The sequence below is a fragment of the Tamandua tetradactyla genome, chromosome 11, assembly GCF_023851605.1.
Source record: "Tamandua tetradactyla isolate mTamTet1 chromosome 11, mTamTet1.pri, whole genome shotgun sequence".
In the NCBI taxonomy this organism is placed as follows: Eukaryota; Metazoa; Chordata; class Mammalia; order Pilosa; family Myrmecophagidae; genus Tamandua; species Tamandua tetradactyla.
The window spans coordinates 102,155,125-102,167,156 of record NC_135337.1 but is presented as its reverse complement, the minus strand read 5'-3'; the positions used below and the strand labels follow the sequence as shown (position 1 = coordinate 102,167,156).

General features: G+C 35.1%; 1 pseudogene; it reads right to left on the bottom strand.

Moving 5' to 3' along the window:
* Positions 1-2,102: 2,102 nt before the first annotated feature.
* Positions 2,103-2,197, bottom strand: LOC143651085 (U6 spliceosomal RNA; annotated as a pseudogene).
* Positions 2,198-12,032: the final 9,835 nt, after the last annotated feature.

The window sequence follows — 12,032 nt, the reverse complement described above, 5'->3', positions numbered from 1 at the left end:
GTAAATTAATGTGGAACAACAGGTTTCTCTAAAGGGCCAAACTTTGTTAATTCAACAATAGACTTGTCTCTGAATTCAGTTAACTGACACATTATTAGTAGTAGTCCCCTATCACTAATCATTTTTACCATGCACAAAATCTAAAATCTTTTAGCATCTTCTCATTTCTCTGGAAATCTTTTAAACTGCTTGCAGTTGCAACCAAGTCAAAGCTACCTGCTCATATTCACTCCACTGGAGGCACAAACATCCCTCAATTTTCTTTTTTAAATTGACAAACATAATATACAAATATAGAATTTAATGTTAGCACATGCTAAAATGGTATAATTTCTGTATGCTCAAATAATGTTTTAATATCTTTCATTAAAAAGTATTTCTCTTATCTTCCCACAAAGAGTTTTGTTACAGTCTTTCAGCAACCCCTGTGAAATAAGAAACACAGACGTGGACACTTCCTGTGGAATGAGTCACACAGACACACACAGAGGACAAACAAGATGACTACAGCCCCAAAGAGCTCCAGCTGCTTTATTTTATATCCTTTCTCACAGCTCTTTTGCTGACCTAGCCTGCTTTTCAGTGTATTACTCCCTTGCTCTCTTGTTACTTTCAGTCTAGCCTCCTGGATATCTAGGTAGCAAAAAGGGAACATTCCATACTTCATGTGTGAAAGTAGGAACAAAACAAGTTTGTTTGCAGAACATGTTCTTCTCCTTTATCCCCAGATAAGTCTCACAGCCAGGAGCTCACTGTTTGCAGCAGACCTCCTCAAGCCACTTTGAAGCCAGTCACTCCCAATAAATTCCGCAGGTTTTTCTATTAACACTTTGGCTCTTACAAGTTTTTTTAAAAATTCCAAAATGTAAATTATTATACATCTTGATTTACAACTAAGAATAAGATATTGAATTCTGTGGGTTAGAATTTCTGAACACATTGCTTGGCATTTACTAGGAAGAACTAGAGCATCAAACCTTAAGTACTTTCTATTTCAATGCCAGTTAAGTCTTAGAAAAGTCATAAATTTGTTGACAGGCACAGTCCACTCAATAACTTGATGTTGCCATAAAGATGAGATTAATCTGGTGGATGGAGATTTGCATGCTACACATGTTGGACCCCTCCACACAATTGAGTGAAGTAGTTGTCTCTTAAATTTTTGTCCTCTGATTTAAATAAAATGAAATGTACACATAGTAAAAATTGTAAGCAGTACCAAAAGCTCTATAACAACAAGTAAACATCCTTTTCTCCATTAATCACCAAATTTGATTTCTTCACATTCATTAAAATATCATATGAATACATTGTGAACTGAAGTCAGCCTTGGCTCTCTTATATGAAAACAACTTAGAGGTCTTTGGAGTTGCATTGATTGTTTTGTATTTTACTTCTGTTGCAGAAGAAAGCCATGCAATCTTCAATCAAATTTCAAAAAAAAAAAAGAGAAATGAAACATGGCAACAAGCACAGACTGCCCAGAGACAGCTAATTCCAGGCAGCACTTACATTCCAGACTCCATGGATCTGGTCACAGCTGCACGAAGTGTCTCTGATATCATCCTTGAAATTGTACTAACATATTTACTTACAAGGTATTTTCACAATGTAAGAAAATTTTGCCTTAATAAAAATGAAATCATCTGGTCATTATAATATGAGTAAGCTTAACTGTCAGAGATTCAATTCATCTGGTCATTGCTTAATAGAAAAATATTTTTATTCAACATTATACAAAAAGGCCTTAGCCATCATAACCATGCATGAATTTAAAAACAGTTGCAGACTTTTCAAAAGAACAGAGGGAAGGCAAGACAACAAGGGACTAAGGATCAAGAAGGAAAGTTCCTTCAGGGAAATTCTAATTTCAACAATGAGAAGCTAGGTGTTTTTCATGCAAAAAAATGAAACAACACTTTCTCAGCAGGAAAGGCTTACAGAAGCATTGACTGCAGGAGCTCAGCCATGTCCTGCTTCACTGCCTTAGATCCTTCTGATCAGTTGCAATCCTTTGGGAAAAGGGCGATGTGGCCATCATGTAAAGAGAGGAGCTCAAAGAGATGAGCTTATGAAACCAAAAAGTTTCTGCTACCTCTTGTAAAAATACAGAATACTTCATGAATTTGTGCATCATCCTTGTGCAGGGGCCGTGTTAAACTTCTCTGTATCTCCACATGTGACTTTAACTTAAGTTCTCTTGGCATCCGTTTCCCCAGGTAACCCTTTCATACCTGTTGTCAGCATGAAATCTCACTGTTGGCACATCACTCCTTTGGAGGCTCTATTGTAGGAACCACATACTTGCTTTCTCTGTGTTAGCTATTGTTATTGGACCTGAAACAAAGATAAAGACATGACTTCATGGAAGTAACATTCATCCTGGTGAATTTGGTAGGGATAACATGCCCTATAGGAGAGGCCTGTGTAGCCTGCATCTGTAACCCAAATATGGGAACACTGGGAACTATCAGTGCCTCACAGAAGGAGAGGCCCAAACCAAGATGGGATTATCTTGTCCACTCACCATTTTCTCAGGATCCTATCTCTCACGTTCTGACGTTTCACTTTATGTTTTGTGTCAGAGTTACCAAGGACTTGTATTTGGCTCAAATGTTGTGCTGTCTCACATGTATTCTCTCATTTAATCCTCATAAATCTGTGAAGAAAGAACTTCTCTTTTCCCCCATTTTATTATGAGGGAAACTGAGGCACAGGGATATTGAGTAATTTGTCTTAACTCATACAACTATTAAATGGCTAATTCAGTAGCCAAATCCAAGCAGCCTAATTGGCAGAACAATTGCTCCTATACTGCCTCTCGGAAATTCCCAGGGAGTTTCACAGTTTGGGCAAAAATTAAAATTGAACATTTTCTTTGTTCCAGCAATTTGTACCTACATGAATTTATCCAGTGGACCTTTATGACTTTTGTTCAAGAAACGAATACTAATTACCATGTTGCTTAAAACAGCAAAAGAAAAAATGATAAGCATTCATCTATAGGAGATTGGTTAAATAATTCATGGAACATCAATGTAATGAAGTTATGCAGATTCATGAAAAAGAATAGTGCAGATTTACAGGCACTAATATGAAACTATTTCCAAGTTTTCCTTTCTTTCTTTCTCACTTTCTTTCTTTCTTCCCCCTCTTAATTTTTTTTCTAGAAAAACATTCCACTTCTCCATCCCCTGGCAACTTCCAGTCTGCTTTCTATCTCTGCAAATATGCTATTTCTAATAGACTCTTATAAGTGATATGTACCATATTTGTCCTTATGTGCTTTCTCATATTTCATTGAGCATAACATTTTCAAGGTTTTTCCATGTTTTGGTACATCTCATAACTTTATTCTTTCCAAGAAGCTATTCTTTTCTTTTTTTCAAGGTTACTTTTAATTTACTGATACAACTGTACAAAATTTTTATATATGGTTAAATGTATCAATTTTTTTGTTTTATAGTTTCTAGGTCTTAATTCCTTTTTAAAAGCCTCAATATAAATAAAAGCCCTTAATATTTTTTATATTTTCATAATTGCAAGCTATATCATACTTACTGAAGGATACAAAAGAATATATTTGCAGTTTAGTTCATAATTACAAAGCAAATATCCATATAACCACCATTCCAGGCCAATGAAAGGAAGAGCACCAATATCCCAAACGGTCTCTGTGTTGCCCTTCCCATTCATAACCCTTTCTTCTTCTCTAAAGTTGCCTCATTCCTATTTTCTTATATTTATATTTTTCCACCTATATTAGCACCCATAATCAACATAGTTTTTTTCTAGTTTCTAAATTTATTATAAATGAAAATAGTCCATGCATTATTTTGTGACTTGCTTCTTTAATCAGTGTTATGTTTGAAGGTTAATATTTTTATGAGCAGCTAGATTTCAAACATTTTCATTACATTTTGATTTTTCCATTTTAGTTTTTTAACTTTTTTATTGTATAGTATAACATATATGCAAAGAAAAGAAATAAAAAAGCAATAGTTTTCAAAGTACTCTTCAACAAGTAGTTACAGGACAGATCCCAGAGTTTGTCAGGGGCTACCATATGATCATCTCATATTTTCCCTTCAAGCTGCTCCAGAATATAGGAGGTTAGAGGGCTTAAATATTTTTTTATCATCAGAACTGACTTTTCTTCTTTTTTGTGAAAAATAATGTATATAGAAAAAAGCTATAAACTTCAAAGCACAGCAACACAATTAGTTGTAGAACATATTTCAGAGTTTGACGTGGGTTACAATTTTAGGTTTTTGCTTCTAGCTGCTCTAAAATATTGGAGATTAAATGAGATATCAATTTAATGATTCAGCATTCCCATTCATTTGTTAAATCTTATCTTCTCTGTTTAACTCCACTATCACCTTTGATCTTTCCATCCCTCTCTTTAAGGGTGTTTGGGATATGGCCATTCTAAATCTCTAATATTGGAAGGGTCTGTCACTAATATGGGGTAGGGAGATGGAACTATCTGATGTTCTAGAGAGGCTGGGATAGGTTTCAGGACTTATCTGGACCAGGGACCCATGTAGAAGTTGTAAGTTTCCGGAAAGTTACTCTAGTGCCTGGAACCCTTGTAAAATCTTATATGTTGCCCTGTTGTTCTTTAGGATTGGCTGGAATGGTCCTGCTTGGGCATTGGCAGGTTACAATAGGTAGCAAGGTCTAACTGAAGCTTGCATAAGAGCAACCTACAGAGTAACCTCTCGACTGCATTTGAATTCTCTCTGCCACTTGTACTTTCCTAATTATACTTCTTTCCCCCATTTTGGTCAGGATGGAATTGTTGATCCCATGGTGCCAGGTCTGGATTCATCCCTGTGAGCCATCTCCCATGTTGCCAGGACACAGTCACCTCTGGATGTCACGTCCCATGTAGCAGGGATGGCAATCGCTTCACTTGCAGAGTTGGTCTTAGAGAGACTGAGACACATCTGAGCAACAAAAGAGATCCTCTAGAAGTAACTCTTAGGCATGCTATACTACAGGTAGTCTAAGCTTCCCAGGAGATATTTGAAAGTGAAAGAAAAAAACAAACAGATTCAAAACAGTGTATATGGTGTCTTGTTCTTAGAAAATGTATATATATGGAAGTATTAAGTATTCAAGGACATGATGTATTGTCTACACTCAAATGTTTAGAGAGAGAGAGCAAATGTGGCAAAAACATTGAAAGGTGGTAGTTTATGTTGGAGCGCTCTGTATGTGGTTTTGTATTATTTTTGCAACTATACTGTGTTTGAAATTATTTCAAAATAAAAAGTTAAATAATGTGTACTGTTAAAAAATTGGAAAACAATGTGTATAGCATGATATCACTAATATGCCTTGAAAAGGGATGGAGGCCTCTTGCTTTATGAAGCTACCCCAGGGGCCTTCTCCTTCATCTCCAAAGGTTTCTGGTTGGTGGTCCCTGCTTCTTGTGGCTATGTCATTCTGAAGATTTTCCAAAATGCTTCTGCTTTTAAAGGATTCCAACAAACTAATCAAGATCCCCTAGAATGGGTGGAGATATGTCTCCATCTAATCAAGTTTAATACCCACAATCGATTGAGTCACATATCCATGGAGATAACTTATTCAAGTTTCCAACATATAGTGCTGAGTATGGATTAGAAGAAACCATTGTTCCCACAAGATTGATTAGGATTAAAACATGGCTTTTCTAGGGTACACAAATCTTTTCAAACCAGCATACACAACATATTTTTTGGCTGTATTTTAAACTTCATATGACTTTTAGAAATTGGAGAGCAAAAATTTTACTTGTCACTGCAGAGTAATGTGAAAAATTCATTTTAACATATCAAAACATTTATTACCAAATTATTTTCTTTGGGTTAATTTTACCTCAATTTATTGAGATGATAGATACATAAAATACATTATTTTATTTTAAATTCTGATCTTAATTATTGGAGTGGCTGGACAGAAATACCTAAAATTGTTGAGCTGTGTTCCAGTAGCCTTCATTCTTTTTTTTGGGGGGGGGGTGCATGGTCTGGGAATTGAACCCGGGTCTCCTGCATGGAAGGTGAGCATTCTAACCCCGAACCACCCATACACCCTATTCTTGAAAATGATTGTATAAAGATATAACTTATACAATATGACAGAGTGATTGTGAAAACCTTGTATCTGATGCTCTTTTTATCGAGGGTATGGATAGATGAGTAGGGATATATAGGTAAAAAATAAAGAATAGTGGGGATAAGGAATAAAATAACTTGGGTAGATGGAAATACTAATGTTCAGTGAGAGGGTGGGGTAAGGAGTATGGTATGTATGAGTTTTTTCTTTTGATTTTGTATCTTTTTCTGGAATGATGCAAATATTCTAAAAAAGTGATCACAGTGATGAATATACAACTATGTGATGATACTGAGAGCCAGTGATTTTACATCATATATGGAATGCATGTGTGTAAAGATTTGTCAATAAAAATATTTACAAATATATATTTATTTAAAATAGTTTTCATATCTTTAAATTTTTTTATGTCTTTTTTCCTAGTTTTAATATCTTATTTAACAGCACTTTATAATGACACTTTTTTGTTATTTTACTGTAATTTTTGTTTTTGTATAATATAGCATATATATACAGAAAAGAAAGAAAAATGCAATGATTTTCAAAGCACTCTTCAACAAATAGTTATAGGAAAGATCCCAGAGTCTGTCATTAGCTACCATATCATCATCTCTGATTTTTCCTTCTAGCTGTTCCAGGATATAGGGGGCTAGAGGGAATTTTTTTTATCATCAAAATTAATTTTTTTCTTTTGGTGAAAGACTATGTACCCAAAAAAAAAAACAACTTTCAAAGTACAGCACAACAATTAGTTGTAGAAGAGATTCCAGAGTTTGGTATAGATTATAATTTGACAATTTCAGTTTTTTCTTCTAGCTGCTCTAAGATACTGGAGAGCAAAGAAATATCAATGTAATGCCTCAGCACTCATATTCATTTGTTAAACCCTACCTTCTCTGTATAACTCCTTTGCTCTTCCTATCCTACTCTTTAAGCATATTTGGACTACGGCCATTCTAACATTTTCATGCTAGAAGGTGATGTCAGTAAGATGGGGTAGGGAGATGGAACTAGCTGATATTCTGCAGAGGCTGGACCCTCCAGATTTCAGGGCTTATCAGGTCCAGGAACCACCTGGATGTTGTAGGTTTCTGGAAAGTTACTCTACTGCATGGGACTTTTGTAGAATCTTATATCTTGCCGTAGTTCTTTAGGATTGGCTGGAATGGTTTTGGTTGGGGTTTAGCAAGTTATGATAGGTAGCAATGTCTAACTGAAGCTTGCAAAAGGGTGACCTTCAGAGTAGCCTCTTGACTCTATTTGAACTCTCTCAGACATTGATATTTTATTTGCTAAACTTCTATTCCCCTTTTTGGTCAGGATGGAATTGTTGAACCCATGGTACCAGGGCCAAACTCTTCCCTGGGAGTCATTTCCCACACTGCCAGGGAGACTTTCACCCCTGGAAGTCATGTCCCACATAGGGTCAAGAGCAATAAAATTTCACTGACAGAGATGGGTTTAGAAAGTCTGAGACCACATCTGATCACCAAAAGTTGTCCTCCAGAAGTAACTCTTATGAATGATGATAAGTAAGCTAAGCTTCTCTGCTACCTACATAAGCTTCACAAGTGTATGCCTCAAGATCAAGGATTTGTCCTAATGATTTGCGTGTTCCTAACATTTGACACCGTATCAGGGGATTCCCTGATGGTAAAGTTTAATAGTTAAATATTTTTTGTCCCATACCTCATGAAACTTAGTCAATAGTTTTTGATTATCTGCTTAATATATCCTAGGATGTATCCAGGCATTACATTAAGCTATACAGCATTAAACATCCTCATTCTTATTCTGGGCTCCCTGTGTTTCAATAGTTCAAATGAGCTGTCCAGACTGGTTGAGCTAGATTATGTGCTACATAAAATTTAGGCTCCAGACAAAATAGGCTTTTCTTCCTTTCATCTCAAAGCATTTAGACATTTGCCTAAAATATAGACAATGTCCTCCTTACACCTGTGTTCTAAATTACCATAATTCTGACCTGATTGGACAATCTAGGTTCCTATTTTCTTATAAGAATTTTCTAAAGGAGACCATCCAATAATTGTTCTTTCATTTCTGACTCATTTTGCCTCACCAAATGTCCCACAGGTTCATCCACATCATTGCATGCCTCATGACTTCATTCTTTTTTGTAGCAGCACAATATTCTATCATTTGTATATACCATCATTTGCCAATCTATTTCTCAGTCAGTACATACTTCAACTACCTGCATTCATTATGCATCATGTATAATACCCAAAGTCTGCATTCCATCAACACTTTCAATTTTAGATAATTTCATTGTTCCCAAGAGAAAGATAACCCATAAATGCACCCTCACTAAACAGAAACACTCAATCTCCCCTTAACTCTTGTCCTTCCCCCCTTTATTTACCCCTGCTGTTGCTGTGGTACTGCTGATGTTTTCTTGTTAAACATAGCCCATAGTATGCAATAGTAGTTTTCCCCCTGTACCCTGGACTTAAGAACTCTTTGTACATGAATCACACCTTTAAAGTAGTTCTTGCAGGAACTTATTTATGTTTCTAGTGTTAATCAGTGGGACACATAGGTCTATACAGCATCTTTCAATCTTGTTCACCTTCAATATGATCGTATTGCTTATAGACCCACTAGAGAACTGCCTTCACTTCTATCTGTTCCCTTACATTTGAGTTCAACCTCATTAACTAACTGTTCACCCATCCCTAGCTTCTATTTATCTCTAAGTCCCTATAATTTGTATTATAAGCCTCTAATTTTCCTTTATCATGGTCATAAAAGTAGTCTTACAGTTTGCATCCTTTTGGTGTCAGGCTAATTTCATTCAGCATTATGTCCTCAAGGTTCATCGTCTTGTTATTTACTTCAGGAATTCATTTTGTTTTACTGCTGCATAATATTCCAATGTATGTATATACCACATTTTGTCAATCCATTCATTTGTTGATGGGCTTTTGGATTGTTTCCACCTTTTGGTGATTGTGAGTAATGCTGCCATTAACATTGGTGTGCAAATGTGTGTTTGTGCCACTGGTTTCAGCTCTTCTGAGTATACACCAACTAGTGCTATTACTGGGTCTTAGGCAACTTAAGTTTTTGTTTCCTAAGGAACAGTCAAACTGTCTTCCATAGCAGCTTTACCTTACATTCCCACCAGTAGTGCATAAGTGTCACAATTTCTCCACATCCTCTCCAACATTTATAGTTCCCTGTTTGTTTTAGCAGCCATTCTTATAGGTATCTCATTGCAGTCTTGATCTGCATTTTGCTTATAACTAATATAAATGAGTATCTCTTCATGTGCTTTTGGGTCATCTGTATTTGCTCTGCAGAAAAATGTCTATTCATATCTTTTACTCATTTTATAAGTGAATTGCTTGTTCCTTTGTTGTTGAGTTGTATAATTTTAATATGTATATATGATATTAAATCTTTGTCTCATGTGTGATGTCCAAATATTTTCTCCAATCAATTTGGCTGCCTATTCACCTGTTTGACAAAGTCTTTTGAGGTGTAGAAGCATTTGATTTTGAGGAGTTCCCATTTATTCATTTTTTCTTTGTTGCATATGCATTTGGTGCAAAGCTTAGAAAGCTGTTTCCTATTGCAAGGTCTTGAAGATGTTTCCTTACATTTTTTCTAGGAGCTTTATGGTGCTGGTTCTTGTATTTTGGTGTTTGATCCTTTTTTAGTTAATTTTTGTATAAAGTGTAAGGTAGATGTCCTCTTTCATTCTTTTGGCTATTCATTTCCAGTTTTCCCATGCCCATTTTTTGAAAAGACTATTTTGTCCCAGTTTGGTGGATTTGGGGGCATTGTCAAAAATCAGTTGACAATAGAATTTGTTATCTATTTCCATGTTTTCAATTTGATTCCATTGGTGAATACATCTACCTTGGTGCCAGTACCCTGCTGTTTTGACCACTGTGGCTTTATAATAAGTGTTAAAGTTAAGAAGCACTAATCCTCCCAGGTCATTCTTCATTATAGGATGATTTTTAACTATTTGAGCTCTCTTTCCCTCCCAAATTAATTTGGTACTAGCTTTGCATGTCTTCATAGTAATTTGTTAGAATTTGTTTTGATACAGCATTGAATCTGTAGATCAATTTGGGTGGAATTGACATCTTAACTATAACCTTCTTATCCATGAGCAAGGAATTTCTTTCCACTTATTTAGATTACCTTTGATTTCTTTTAGCAAAGTCATGCAGTTTTTTTGGTCCAAGTCCTTTACATCCCTAGTTAGGTTCATTCCTAAGTACTTGATTCTTCTAGTTGCTATTTTGAATGGAATTTTTTCCTCAACTGTCTCCTCAGTTAGGTCATTGCTTGTGTATAGAAATATTACTGATTTTTCCACATTAATTTTATATCCCTTCACATTGCTGAATATGTTTATTAGCTCAAGTGACTTTGTTGTAGATTTCTCAGGATTTATCGTGCCATCTGAATAATGAAAATTTTACTTCTTCCTTTCCAATTTGGATACCTTTTATTTCTTTGTGCTGCCTGATTGCTTTAGCTGGGACTTCTAGGACAATGTTGAATAATACTGGTGACATAGAGGATCCTTGTTTTATCCTGATCTTAGGGGGAAAGATTTCAGTCTTTCTGCATTGAATATGATGCTGGCTATCAGCTTCACATATATGCCATTTATAATACTGAGGTAGTTACATTTTATTCCTGTTTTTTGGAGTGTTTTTATCAGAAGAGGATGTTGAATTTTGTCAACTGCTTTTTTCAGCATCAATCAAGATGACCATGTAATTTTTCCCTTTCAATTTTTTAAAGTGCTGTACTACATTAATTGATTTTCTTGTGTTAAATCATCCTTGCTCTCCTGGTATAAACTCCACTTGGTTGTAGTGTATAATTCTTTTAATGTGTTATTGCATCTAATTTGCTAGTATTTTATTGAGATGTTTTGCATCTCATTAAGGAAATTGGCCTGTATAACATCATTCTTATAGCATCTTTACCCAGTTTTGGTGTTAAAATGATATTAGCTTCATAAAATGAGGTAGATAGTTTTGCTTTTTCCTAAATTTTTTGGAAAAGTTTGAACAAGATTGTTATTATTTCTTTTTGGAATGTTTGATAAAATTCCCCTGTGAAGCCATTAGGCCCTGGGCTTTTCTTTGTAGGAAGATTTTTGACAACTGATTGAATCTCTTCATTTGTGTATGGTTTGTTGAGCTCTTCTATTTCTTCCTGAGTCATTGTAGCTTGTTTGTGTGTTTCCAGGAATTTTCCATTTCATCTAAATTGTCTAGTTTGTTGGCATGTAGTTGTTTATTGTGTCTTCTTATATTTTCTTTCATTTATTCATGGTCTGCAGTAATGCACCCCTTCTCATTTTGGATTTTGCTTATTTGCATAATCTCTCTTTTTTCTTTGTCAGTCTTGTTTTTGGTCCATCAATTTTATTGATTTTCTCAAAGCACCAACTTTTAGTTTTATTTATTCTCTCTATTGTTCTTTTATTCTCTTATTCATTTCACTCTGCTTTGATCTTTGTTACTTCTCTTTTTCCATTTGCTTTGTTGTTAGTTTGCTGTTCTTTCTCAAGTTCCTCCAGGTGAACAGTAAAATCCTTGATTTTGGTCTTTCTTATTTTTTAATATAGGCATTTAGGGAAATAAATTTCCCTACCAGCACAGCCTTTGCCACATCCCAAATCTCTGATATGCTGTATCCTCATTTTCCTTCATCCATATAGTTACTGAATTCTCCAGCAATTTCTTCTTTGACCCACTGTTTAAGAGTGTGTTATTTAATCTCCGCATGTTTGTGGAAAATTCTTTTTCTTTAGTGGTTATTGATATGCAACTTAATTCCATTCTGTTCAGAGAAATGATTTGAATAATTTCAATGATTTTAAATTTATAAAGACCAGTTTTGTGCCCCAGCATGTGATCTATCCTGGA